At 37.7% G+C, this 13011-nt stretch overlaps 1 non-coding gene across 1 annotated transcript; it reads left to right on the top strand.

Moving 5' to 3' along the window:
- The first annotated feature begins 12667 nt into the window (after positions 1–12667).
- Positions 12668–12773, top strand: LOC118017191. Its single transcript, XR_004681061.1, has one exon. It is a non-coding gene; the product is annotated as a U6 spliceosomal RNA (small nuclear RNA).
- The last annotated feature ends 238 nt before the right edge of the window (positions 12774–13011 follow it).

Raw genomic sequence — 13011 nt, 5'->3', positions numbered from 1 at the left:
AAAAGGAAATTCAGATTCTGCTAATATTTACATACCAGTCTTAAAAAACTAACTGAAGGGATTTTTTTGAACTCCAAAAAAAGTTACTAAGTTGCTATCTTAGCTCAGTGATGACAAAAGAATAATTTATAATATCTATGGCAAATAAGAATTACTAGCTCCCACACTTAACTCCTTAGCTTGAACAAGCCCAAGGATTCAACATGACCTCTGTCAATAGAGTAGGCAAGAAAGGGGAAATCTGTTTGTTTCCTTGGTTTATAGTTTATGGTCTAATCAAAGTCCATGAATTGTTTTCACCTCTCAGTTGGACTTGCGTTGGCTTCAGCATGAACTAAAATACGTACTTGATATAATGTTTATTAAGAGCTCATTTTGACCCAAAGACGGTATTGGAAATCACTGAGGATAAATGTTCACATGGTTTTAGTTGATTTGTGATCTGGCCCTTAACTGTTAGCCACAATGGACCTTTTGTTTGTTTCTAAACCTCCTTGAACTTCTAATACCCCTACCTTTGTCAAGTTAGTGCCTACAACTCAGGTAGCTTTTGGTTTAAATGTCTCAGAAAAGCCTTTTCTGACACCATCAACCCCATTAAGTTACATCCATCATTGTTATTTTTAGATGTGGTACTTTATTAAATGCAAAATGATAGCTTGATAATTTTGTTGAGTTAATGGAGAATTGAACTAGGAGTCTTTTTTTTTTTTTTTTTTTAAAGATTTTATTTATTTGACAGAGAGAGACACAGCAAGAGAGGGAACACAAGCAGGGGGAGTGGGAGAGGGAGAAGCAGGCTTCCCGCCGAGCAGGGAGCCCGAAGTGGGGCTCAATCCCAGGACCCTGGGATCATGACCTGAGCCGAAGGCAGACGCCTAACGGCTGAGCCACCCAAGTACCCCTGAACTAGGAGTCTTAACAGTTTCTACTAGGTTGATGTTGAGTGTTGGCTTTTTGACAGTTGGATCCTCACAGAAATTTTATGAGGTAGGTTCTTCCCATATTACTTCTTGTGTTACTGGCCATCTAACTAAAGCATAGAGAGTTAAGGTGTGAAGATTGACACTACCTCATCTACCCTCCATCTACTCTACCATCCCTGTATATCTGAATCTATAAATTTTGTCTTCCTTCCTGTTACACACAGAAGAAATAGTCCCTCTACTTGTACTTTTCTGTATTTCATTCAGGACCTTGATTCTTCTGTTACACGCTTCCTGTATCTGTTTTCCCCCTTTCAACTAGGTCATTCTACCAGTACACTAAGCCTCAGTATCAGGTATCTCAAAAGAGAAGAAAACGAAAAACTTTTTGACTTCTGTTCCCCTCCAGCCACTACTTAATTTTTGTGTTTCCTTTTATAGCAAAATCTCTGCAAAGAATTGTCTAAACCTTCATCTTGACAAATCCAAAAGGTAAATTCTTAGTTCTCTTTTAGCCTTTAGGTGGCATTTGACACACTTGGCCTCTTCCACATTTTTGAAATATTTTCTTCTCTAGGCTCCAAGAACATCTCACTTCCTGGTTTCCTGGCAGCCCAGTCTACTTTGCTTTATCTTATTTCTCTGACTTCTAAATATTAGAATTGCTTACATTTTAGTCCTATATTCTTTTCTACCTATACTCTTCCTAAGTGTTTTCATCCAATCCCATGGCTTTAAATGTCATCTTTATTTTGATGAGTCCCAAAATTATAATGCCAACCCTAACTTTTTGAATACCAGACTGAATATCCTTCTTACATTATTGTGGAAAACTTCAAGTGCACAGGAGCACAAATAGTATAATGAACCTCCATAGACTCACTACATAGCATCAACAGTTATTAAATTAATACATACGTACTCAGCTTTTTTTCATTCAATCTTGAGAATTTTATTTCAGAAAACTTATATAAGGTCATTCTGGAAGAAAGATATAGAAAGTCGAGTGCTGGGGAATGGAGGAAGAGGAGCAGACAAGGTTTTTTTGGTTTGTTTTGCGGAGAACCCTGTAGAGAAGCGGTTGTATGAAGATGGGGAAAGAAAAGTGTGCTAAAGTATGCTTAAAAGGGGAAGATTAACTGGCGTCACAGGAATAATCCAAAGCATCTTTTTTTTTAAAAGCTTATTTATTTTTCTTAGTAATCTCTATACCCAACGTGAGGCTCAAACTCAAGACCCTGAGACCCTGGGATCAAGAGTTGCATGCTCCTCTGACTGAGCCAGCCAGGTGCCCGGAGAACGTCTTTTAAAATCTCAGTCACCTAATATATTCTGTATTTCTGAGACCAGAGTGGAATCAAGGAGGTTAACAACTTTTTTATAATTAAAAAAAAAGCTTTAAATGTTTAATTGGTGGGGAAAAAACCCACTGAAAATAAGTTGCTCTTAGAATATACATTGTCTGCAGTCAGACAGGGATGATAAATGGATAGGAAGATCCTGGAGTGTCATGAAAGCAAACCATGGAAGTCTATATTACCCAAATTTTGCTGATCATCTATTTAGCATGCAGTTTATTATCTTAACCACACTAAAATATATATTTTTTTGGTTTTTTTTGGACTCGATCTCAGGACTCCAGGATCACGACCTGAGCCGAAGGCAGTCGCCCAACCAACTGAGCCACCCAGGCGCCCCACACTAAAGTATTTTTAAGGGCTTTCATAGCTATGTAATCCTCCCCAATCCTATGGTCTTCATAAAGTCTTTCAAATTGCTTAAGATAATAAACTTAACACTTAATAGAGGCCAGTTTTCTTTCATATTATATTGCCATGACTGCTATTCTTTATTAGTTGAAATTCAGTTTTTCTGTGTTTATATGCTAAGAGTTCAGTATGTGCCTTCTCGTAAACAGGATAAATCAAAGTGAGAATTGTATCTTACACTCTAGTAGAAGCAAGTGCTGCAGTGACAGTGGGTCAATATGGCTAATGGAGTTTGTTGCTCTAGGTTCAGTATTTTCGTGTTAAAACCGATAGGGCAACAAGAGGAAGAGGACTGACAAACTGGTAAACTTTAGTTGCTTTAGTGCGTTTGTGGAGTTTTATAAGGATAGGAGAGGTCTTGGCATATAAAGAACAGAGGAATATAAAGAACTTCAAGGAAACTAAATCAGATCCTGCAGAAAAATGTATATACTGGTTTATTTGTAGGTCTTTTAAGTGACTGGAAAATACTCTCAAGATAGTAATATAAATTTGACGTCCTTTTTAATATTTGCTAACTTTGCCAACACCCAACAGCCTTGTTTGCTTTTCTTGGGAGTCTGAACTTGTATTCTTTAGAGAATAAGGAAGTTGTAGGAACAAGGCAGGTGATGTAGGAGATTGACACTCTACATTTCATATCATTTTGGAGCTGCAAAGATGAATTTCAGGTCCAAGCGTTTGAAACTTTGGTTTGAGAAGAGGAAATTGATAGCCAGAAGAAAATTAAAGCTCTAAAGGTATGTCCTGGGGGTGCCTGGGTGGCTTGGTGGGTTAAGCATCAGACTCTGGGTTTTGGCTCAGGTCCTGATCTCAGGGTTCTGGGATTGAGCCCTGCGTGGGACTCCATACTCAGTGCAGAGGCAGAGTCTGCCTAAAGATTGTCTAACCTTCTCCTTCTGCCCCCTCAGCCCGTGTGTGCACTCTTGTGCACTCTCCCTCTCTCCCAAATAAATAAATCTTAAAAAAAAAAAAGTTTAAAGGTATGTCCTGGAAGGGGGTGGGGCTAATGCAAATTTAGCAAGTAAAAATAAATCATTCGACAATTTGAAGCAGCCGTTCTTGTCAGGCAGAGAATGCCAGCAGGGCTTAAGTTTTTCTAGTAGAGTTTTAAAAATTATCCTTAAAAGTTAGCTGCTATAATAAAGCTTATTAAGCTCTCTGCTTATAAGCTAAGCAACCTCCAGCAAGACTATCTCATAGGGTCCTTAATTCAACCTGATTTTTTTAAATTAAAAAAAAAGTGGTTTTGCCCTTTCTATTTTAGGTTACATTTAAGTACCTTTAAAGATGTATTGTGCAGTTTATTGGGGGAAATTTTTTTAAAGCTTTTATTTGCTCAAAATAATGTGACTGCAGAAACCAAATCATTTTAAAATTTATGGGATAACTTAGTGAGTACCAAGTTGTAACTGACTCAGTTTCTTGTTTCAGTATTTTATCTTTTCCCCAAGCCCAAATCTAGTGCTAGCCAGGACCATTACACACCCCCAGGGGTATTTCATTCCATTGGCTGATCGGCTGTCTTAAAGTTTACATCCTTTAGATTTACTGTCAGGACGCTCAGTGTTCATTTGTCAGATGCATTACACTGCTGTGTATTACTTTTTATTTTTTGTTCTTTTAAACAAAACAAGTTGTCAGGGTAGAAAATAATTTAAAAGACCAACATATAATTAGTAACTTCATTTGGTTAATAAAATTGTCCAGATATCAAACCCAGAGGGCATTTCATTTTGTATATTCCTGTGTCATTTGTCACTGATATAAAAGATTGAAAAAAAATCCAGAAATAATTATTTCATTGTTTGCATTTGGGTGATAGACTCAATATTTTTTTTTTTTTTTTTTTAAGATTTATTTATTTCGGGGCACCCGGGTGGCTCAGATGGTTGGGCATCTGCCTTCAGCTCAGATCATGATCTCCAGGTCCTGGGATCAGACCCCATGTCAGGCTTCTGGCTCAGTGGGGAGTCTGCTTCTCCCACTCTCCCTGCTTGTGCTCTCTCTTTCTCACTCTCAAATGAATAAAATATTTTTTTAAAAAGAGATTTATTTATTTGACAGAGAGAGAACAAGCAGGTGGAGTGGCAGGCAGAGGCAGAGGGAGAGGGAGAAGCAGGCTCCCCACTGAGCAGAGAGCCTGACATGAGGCTTGATCCCAGGACCCCAGGATCACGACCCCAGCTGAAGGCAGACACTTAACCAACTGAGCCACCTAGGCCCCCCTAGATTCAATATTCTTTTTTTTCAAGTCTTTTAATTTTTTTATTACTCAAAAAAGCTTCATTTTTTTATTTAGCTTTCTGACTCTGCTTGTGCCTTCAACAGTTTCACAGCAATTTTCTGCTCCTCGACAAGGAAAGCATGCTTGATCCTGTCATGACCACACTTAGCACACAAGGAACCACCAGAGGCCCTGCTAACATGTTTTTTGGTTTTAGACAACCTCATAAGAACTTTAGGTCTCACAGCACGAACTCCTTGAAGTCGGCCTGGGCACATGCCACATGCAGATTTTGGTGCTTTCCCAACCTTCTTGGTATAAAGGTAAATGATTCTATTACCAGGGGTTTTAGGACAGCCTAGTTTTGTTAGAGGCTGTATTGTAGGACAGCCTATGACTGTAGGTCAAACACTGGACCATCCTGAATGCTTATGGTTGCTGTCCCTGGAAGAGCTAGACTCAGTATTCTTAATATATGGTAGGATGATTACCCTTTTTTTCATTTTTAAAGTTGACATATATGAGACTTCTATTTCATACACATGTTAGGTTTTGTTAAATTATTTTAAAATTTGAGATAGTGTAGATTAATTTGGGAAGATTTTATATCTTTACTAATTGTTGTATGAGTCTGCATTCAGTTGCAGTAAATAGATCTGGCTATTTTAAGGCATAGGGATTTAATATAAGGAATTGGTGCTTAGAAAATTACTTAATGGGGGCCCCTGGGTGGCTCAGTTGGTTAAGCGACTGCCTTCGGCTCAGGTCATGATCCTGGAGTCCCGGGATCAAGTCCCACATCAGGCTCCCTGCTCAGCAGGGAGTCTGCTTCTCCCTCTGACCCTCCTCCCTCTCATGCTCTCTGTCTCTCATTCTCTCTCTCGCAAATAAATAAAAATAAAAATAAAAAAGAAATTATAGAAAATTACTTAATGGGCTGCAAGAGTGGGCTTTAGCCTAGGCCATCAGAAATGAGTCCCAGGATAATAAGCAAAACTAGACTGTTATGGGAGCTGCTACTACCCATCAAGATGGAGAAACAAGACCCCTTGATTAGAATTATCGATGTTAAGAATAGGCTACTGTAGGGGTGCCTGGGTGGCTCACTTGGTTAAGTGTCCCACTCTTGATTTTTGCTCAGGTCATGATCTTGGGGTTCTGGGATCGAGCCCCACGCTGGGCTGTGCGTTCAATAGAGAATCTGCTTGATGATTCTGTCTTCTTCTCCCTTTGCCCCTCCTCCCACTGGTGTTCTCTCTCTCTGTCTCAAATAAATAAATAAATCTTTCAAAAAAAAAGTAGACTACTGTAGCTACAATGTAGGAATCAAGAAGATACTGTATTACTCAGCACCCACAAAGCCAATGACTATGCTCTTGCATGCTTGCCAGCCAAAAAACAAAGCAGCACTAAAAAGGCTTTGGCTTTCCACACCAAATCTTACTTTAATGTACCTAATTGGCAGGAATCATTTACCTCTAGTACACTAGCTGCAAGGATATCTGGGAAATGTAATTAAAAAAAATATTTTTTAAGATTTTATTTATTTATTTTTGCGGGGGGGGGGTGGATGGAAGGGAATGAAGAGGGGCAAGCTGACTCTGTGCTGAGCACCAAGTGACCAGCTGGATCTCACAACCCCAGTTCTGACCTGAAGATCTGACCTGAGCCAAAATCAAGATTTGGCTGCTCAACTGACTGAGCCACCCAGGCACCCGGCAAATGTAGTTTTTAACTTTTCAAGATTTATAGTACAGAGAAGTAAGCTTAAAAAAAAGTTTGAATGGATGCTGAGTACCAATCCACCTTATTCAGGAACATAGTGCAACTATTGTTTCAAATATTTTATGTATTTTATTATATATATGTGTATACATATATTTATTATTTAAAGATTTTAGTTTTAAGTGATCTCTATACCCAACATGGGGCTCGAACTTAAAACCCCAAGATCAATGGTCACAGGCTCTACTGACTGAACTAGCCAGGAACGTGTATTTTATGTATTTTAATAGAGAAAAACTTTCTGAAGATCTTGCACATGCTTTGTTAGCTGGATTCCCAGATATATTATAGGGTTTTTTTTATTTTTAATTTTTATTACATGTAGTTGGTATACAATATTTATAGTCTATTTTTAATCTCTTTTATTTAGATATTGCACATATCTTTTCCTGGTCTGTCAAATTTGTATGTACTACCTTTGTTGAATAGAAAAACATTAATTTTTGACCATAGGTGATCCAGCCATCAATTTACAGAAACTTGAAAGACAGAAAAACATGTTAAGTTATTCCACAGAGTACAGGGGCACCTGGCTGGCTCAGTTTGTTGTGCATCTGGCTCTTGGTTTCGGCTCAGTTCATGATCTCATAGGTCATGAGATGGAGCGGCTCAGCAGGAAGTCAGCTTGGGGATTATCTCCCTGCCCCTCCCCGCCTAAAATGAATAAATAAATCTTTAAAAAAAAAAAGTTAAAATATTATTTCACATAATACATCCAACAAAATTCAGATTATGGGAAATGATAGAACAGTTAATGTGATACTTCAAGCAATAAATTTCTGGAAAAAGGGAAAAATAAAAGAGAAAGGGGACTCTAGGTAAAAAGATGCCTAAGACACATATTACAAAAAAAATACAAAGGAAAACAGGCAAAACTACAGTGCATAGGGATGTGTGCTTAGGTGATAACACTGAAAAGGAAGTAATTATAAACATCGGGATAATAGTTATTCTTGGGAGTAGAAAGGAGGTTGTAACTGGAAGGAGCACATGGGCCGTTGCTAGGATGGTGAGCAAGGGTCTATCTTGTGATTTTTGCAGTTTTCTGTATTTGCTGTACTTAACAATGAAAGTTTTTTTAAAAAGTAACACAGAACAACAAAATATATAATACAAAGATACATGTATACAATTTAAGGTCATATTTCAACATTAGAGAGGTGTACTATAATTGGAAATAACTATTTGGTCTTTGTCCCAGTTTTCTGGGCCATAGCTCCTAAAACCCTTGAAGTGGTAGGAGTGTCTTTTGTATGCTAATGAGATGACTCGTGTGCTGGGGACCACTAGAAAAGCTTCAGGATGGGGCAGATTGCCAAAAGACCAAGGCATGATTAGAAGGTTGAAGACTGGAACTTTCAGTTCCACCCCTAAATTTCCAGGGAGTGGAGAGAGCCTAGAAATTGAGTTCAATCACCAGTGGCCAATAATTTAATCAGTAATGCCTAAGTAATGAAACCTACATAACAGAGCTGGAGAGCGTCCAGGTTGGTGATTATATCAAGGTGCTGGGAGGGTAACACAGCCAAAAGAGGGCTTACACATTACAAAAATACCCCTTTCTTCATGTTAGGCCCTATGCATCTCTTTGGGGGTTCCTGAGTATCTTTATAATATACTGGCAAGCATGTATTTTCCCGAGTTCTGTGAGCCACTCCAAGATACTAAACCTGAGGAAGGGTCATGGGAATCCCCAATTTATAGCCAGTTGGTAAGGGTGGCCTAGGATTTGGGATTGCCATCTGAAGTGGGGACAGTCTTATGGGACTGTGCTCCTTTCACTGGTGGTGGGATCTAATGCCAACTCCAGGTAGATAGTGTGTTCACTGAATTGAATTATTAAACACCTAGTTGGTATCTGGAGAGTTGGTTGTTGGAAAAAAACCACTGAAGTGTGTACCTTTGTGGGGAGGAAAATGGGAAGGAAGATCAGGGAAGAAGGAAAAAGGAGAGGGCCTTGCGTGGACTGAAGGTAACAGTGTGCTAATGATGGCTAATGTTTATATAACTGTTCTCTCTGAATATAAATAAAAAATAGGTAAAAAAATTAAATTGTAAATATTCTGCAAAGCATTAGAGTACTCTGCAATGAAGCAAAGCATATAGAAGATGGTATTTTTAAAAGAAAAGAAAAATATGAATGTGTTTGTTATTTTTGCAAAAAAGTAAACACTGGAATAAGAAATCAGAGACTTAGAACAGAAACACCTATACAGTGTGAAATAAAATGGAGAAGTAGAGGCGAGAGGAATGGAAGCAAGACTTCTCAGAGTATACCTTTTCAGTTAGTTTTGACTTTTGAACCTTCTGTATATTGGAAAATGTCATCAGAGTAAAAAGAAAAAAGCGAACCCTAAAATTGAAAACAAAAGAACCTACCTATATCAAATTGTGAAAATAGCCGTATAGAGAAAAGACCTATTTCAAATTATTTTTGAACACCTATGCAGACTGTCCAATCTTAATGGAATATATTTAAAGGAAAAAAGAACTGGAAAAAATGTAAACCTCATGCATTGTTAGTTATAACATTGGTATTGTAAATTAGAAAATATTTCCTATATATTATAGGATAAAGCAGTGAGTAAATAATGCCTATAGAAGCTGAGAATTTTGGTTAAGAAAAAAGATACAATATTATTATTTAATGTTATAGTTAGTACTTTTTTCTTTCTGTTTAAGAAATTTGTATTCAGCCCATGAAGATATTCTCCGTTGTTTATTACAGTTTTAACTTTCACATTTAACTCTGTGATCCACCTCTAATTTTTGGCTGTGATGTCAGGCAGAGGTCAAAGTGTTTTTGTTTTTGTTTGGTTTTGTTTTTGTTCTTTCTCACATGGATTCTAGAAAGACCCTTGATAAAAGAACAGAAAGAAAAGTTTTGAAATGGACTCTGACCTTAGCTCAGCAAGAACATGTGGTTGAGGTCACTCTGCAAAAAGATGTTTTAATGTAAGTTAGAAATATAAAGTAGATCATTACATCTACAAGGTTCTACTAAAATTCATAAAGTATGTAAGTGGTAGGTGGGGCATCCATAATTTCCCAGATCCTCTATTGTTGAAGGGTTTTATTTTCATTCATTTGCAAAAATAACATCTTTTTATATTTTTATTATTTTTTTAAGATTTTATTTTTAAGTAATCTCTACACCCAATGTGGAGCTTGAACTTACAACCCCGAGATCGAGAGTTGCATGCTCTACTGACTGAGCCACCCAGGCACCCCAAAATAACATCTCGCTCTTTTTTTTTTTAAGATGTTATTTATTTATTGGAGAGACAGAGAGAGAGAGGTAGAGGGAGAGAGAGCACGAGTCGGGGAGGAGGGGCAGAAGGAGAGGGAAAAGCAGACTCCCCGATGAGCAGGGAGACTCAGGGCTCAATCCCAGGACCCGAAGGCAGGTGCTTAACTGGCTCAGCCACCCAGGCGCCCTGCAAAATAACACCTTTAAATCAAAATCTAAACTTAGCACCAAGGTCTAGGCTCTAGCATCTGCTTTCCTAATTAGTCTTTATTGAGTAGTACCTTTGGAATAATACCTATTTTTTTTTTGCCTCAACCTCTTTGTATCTCAGGGTTGTTGTTTTTTTTTTAGTTATTTTATTGTTATTTTTTTATTTGAGTGTAGTTGACACACAATGTTACATTAGTTTCAGGTATACAACTTAGTGATTTGACGAGTTTGTACACTATGCTATGTTTACCACAAGTGTAGCCACCCTCCGTCCCGTTACATCACTATTACAGTATCATTAACTATATTCATTATGCTCTGCCTTTTATTCCCCTGACTTACTCATTCCAGACCTGAAGGCCTGTATCTCTCTCTCCCCTTCACCCATTTTGCCCAACCCCCCACCCACCTTGCCCTCTGACAGTCATCATTTTGTTCTCTGTACTTATAGTTCTGATTCTGTTTTTTTAAATTTATTTGTTTATTCATTTTTTTTTAAGATTTTATTTTTATTTATGAGAGAGAGCAGGGGGAGGAGCAGAGGGAGAGGGACAAGCAGACTCTGCTGAGCGGGAGCCTCACATGGGGCTCAATTTCATGACCTTGAGATCATGACCTGAGCCAAAACCGAGTTGGATGCCCATCTGACTGAATCACCCAGGTGCCCCTGTTTATTCACTTCCTTAAAGATTCCATTTATGAAGGAAATCACATGGTATTTGTATTTTTACTTACTTTGTATCATATCCTCTAGATCTATCCATGTTGTCTCAAATGGCACAATTTCATCTTTTTTATGGCTGTGTAATATTCCATTATGTATATGTGGTGTGCATATATATACGCGCCACATTTTCCTTATCCATTTGTCTATTAATGGACACTTAGGTTACTTCCATGTCTTGGCTACTATAAATTATACTACAATAAACATAGGGGTGCGTATATCTTTTCAAGTCAGTGTTTTTGTTTTCCCTGGATAAATACCCAATAGTGGAATTATTGGATCATATGGTAGTTCTATTTTTAATTTTTTGAGGAACCTCCATACTGTTTTCCACAGTGGCTGCACCAGTTTGCACTCTGACCAGCAGTGCACAAGGATCCTTTTTCTCCACATCCTCACCAACACTTGTTCTTGTCTTTTTGATTTTTGCCGTCTGACGGTATGAAGTGATATTGTGATTTTGATTTGCATTTCCCTGATGATGAATGATGTTCCCATCTTTTCATGTGTCTGTTGGCCATCTGTATATCTTCTTTGGAAAGTGTCTACTCAGGTCCTCTGCCCATTTTTTAATTGGATTGTTTGTTTTTTTAATGTTCACTTCTATAAGTTATTTTGGATATGTTAACCCTTTAATAGGATATGTTATTTGCAGATATCTTCTCCCATTCAGTATAGGTTGTCTTTTGTTTTATTGATGATTTCCCTTGCAGTGTGAAAGTTTGTGTGTGTGTGTGTAGTCCCAATAGTTTATTTTTGCTTTTGTTTCCCTTGCCTCAGGAGACATATCTAGAAAAATGTTGACATGGCTGATGTCAGAGAAATTACTGCCTGTGTTTTCTTCTAAGATTTTTTTATAGTTTCAAGTCTCATGATTAGGTCTTTAGTCTGTTTTGAGCTTGATTTTGGGTATGGTATTAGAAAGTAGACCAGTTTCATTCTTCTACGTATGGCTGTCCAGTTTTTCCAGCACCATTTATTAAAAACACTGTTTTTCCCCATTGTATATTCTTGCCTCCTTTATCATAGATTGGACCATATAATTGTAGGTTTATTTCTGGGGTCTCTATTCTGTTCCAATAGTATATATTTTTTGCTATAAAATACAAAACAGGTGGTAAAGAGTAATATTTCTCAGTCTCCTGTAGTTTTACAGAATTGAAAATTTAAATGTTATTCTCCCTCATTATTTTCTTTTAGTATACAGTCTATTTTGAGCTCAGATCTGAACACATGAAGAGAATGACATTTGCATTAAATGTTAAATTATAACCGTTATTTGTTCCTTTAAGTATTGCAGCTAATTTTTAGATGTTGTCCTTTACTCCTCATTCAAACAAATGAGGAGTAGGTGGTTATATATATTGATTGTACTGACTAAAACAGAACCATGGCTTCATATTTCCGTTAGAAATAGACTTTTAAGGGGCGCCTGGGTAGCTCAGTTGGTTGAACGGCCGATTCTTGATTTCGGCTCAGGTCATGATCTTGGGGTCCTGGGTTGGAGCCCCGCGTCAGCTCTGTGCTCATTAGGGAGTCTGCTTCTGGGTTCTCTCTCTCTGCCTCTTCCCCCGCTTGCTCTCTCTTGCTCTAAAATAAGTAAATAAATCTTTAAAAAAAGAAAAAAGCCTTTTCATACACACTATAAAGACAGAATTGAGTGTTCACTTTGTCAGTACTTACATTAAAATTGGAACAATACATCCCTCACAGCCCCGGTGCAGCAGCTCTTTCTGCCCATGGGTCCTGTCCCCGTGCTTTAATAAACCACCATTCTGCACCAAAAAAAAAAAAAAAAAAAAAAGGAACAATACAGAGAAGATTAGCATGGCCCCTGCATAAGGATGACATGCAAATTTGTGAAGTGTTCCATATTAAAAAAAAAAAAATTAAGACTGAATTGGAAAACCTTACAAACTATAGCAAATTATTCCAGTTTTATTTCTACTTTAGTTCTTGGACAAATAGATTACCCACTCTGAACCTGTTCATTCACCTGTAAAAGTCCTCAAACTTTATTGTGAGTCACCATCCCCTAGAGAGTTAAAAAAAAAAAAAATGCAGATAGAGTCCCAGGCTCACTGAAGTAGGCTGGGGCAGGGGTGTAGGCTTCTATT

Source organism: Mirounga leonina, unplaced genomic scaffold (genome assembly GCF_011800145.1).
Source record: "Mirounga leonina isolate KUSES-001 unplaced genomic scaffold, KU_Mleo_1.0 Mir_168, whole genome shotgun sequence".
In the NCBI taxonomy this organism is placed as follows: Eukaryota; Metazoa; Chordata; class Mammalia; order Carnivora; family Phocidae; genus Mirounga; species Mirounga leonina.
This window is presented reverse-complemented; position numbering and strand designations above follow the sequence as displayed.